Genomic DNA, 891 nt, shown 5'->3' on the forward strand with positions numbered 1-891 from the left:
GCAGCGGGATACCTACCTTCCGTAGCACAAAAAAAAAAAAAAAAAAAAAAAAAACGGGTGAATGGATGAATAATGAACAAGCGTCATGGGAAGTCCGCCCCGAACAAATGACCAATCATGAACAAAATGAGATTTAAAAAAAAAAGTGGTCAGCGCGACAGAATGCCATGCAAGGGGCCCGGGTTCGAGTCCCGACTGAGTTAGAGATTTTCTCCGCTCAGGGACTGGGTGTTGTGTTGTCTTCATCATCATGTCATCCCCATCGACACGTAAGTCGCCGAAGTGGAGTCACCTAAAAAGACTTGCACCAGGCGACAGGTCTACCCGACGGGAGGCCCTGGCCACACGACTTTTCATTTCACTGCCCTATAAGCCCACGATCGTGGTGGCTCCTAAAATACAAGCAAGAGCTAACTTCACAGATAAATCCAGAAAGAGATTTTCACTCTGCAGCGGAGTGTGCGCTGATATGAAACTTCCTGGCAGATGAAAACTGTGTGTTGGACCGAGACTCGAACTCGGGACCTTTGCCTTTCGCGGGCAAGTGCTCTACCAACTGAGCTACCCAAGCACGACTCACGCCCCGTCCTCATAGCTTTACTTCTGCCAGTACCTCGTCTCCTACCTTCCAAACTTTACAGAAGCTCAGGTAGAGCACTTGCCCGCGAAAGGCAAAGGTCCCGAGTTCGAGTCTCGATCCAGCACACAGTTTTAATCTGCCAGGAAGTTTCACAGATAAATGTTGGACTGATGCCTTCTGGGACCTCCAAGTTTTTCAGGTCAAATCCAAATGCTATTATATTTTTTTTCCTCCCTCTGTGGCTCGGAATTACGCATTCCCATTTTACAGTGGCGCCACAGACACAGCGGAAGTGTGAGCCCTGAGCAGTC

The 891-nt window shown here is 48.7% G+C and overlaps 1 non-coding gene across 1 annotated transcript; it reads right to left on the bottom strand.

The window, feature by feature from the left end:
- Positions 1 to 496: 496 nt before the first annotated feature.
- Trnas-cga (transfer RNA serine (anticodon CGA)) lies at positions 497 to 571 on the bottom strand. Its single transcript has one exon. It is a non-coding gene; the product is annotated as a tRNA-Ser (tRNA).
- Positions 572 to 891: the final 320 nt, after the last annotated feature.

The sequence above is a fragment of the Schistocerca serialis genome, chromosome 4 (genome assembly GCF_023864345.2).
Source record: "Schistocerca serialis cubense isolate TAMUIC-IGC-003099 chromosome 4, iqSchSeri2.2, whole genome shotgun sequence".
Taxonomy (NCBI): domain Eukaryota; kingdom Metazoa; phylum Arthropoda; class Insecta; order Orthoptera; family Acrididae; genus Schistocerca; species Schistocerca serialis.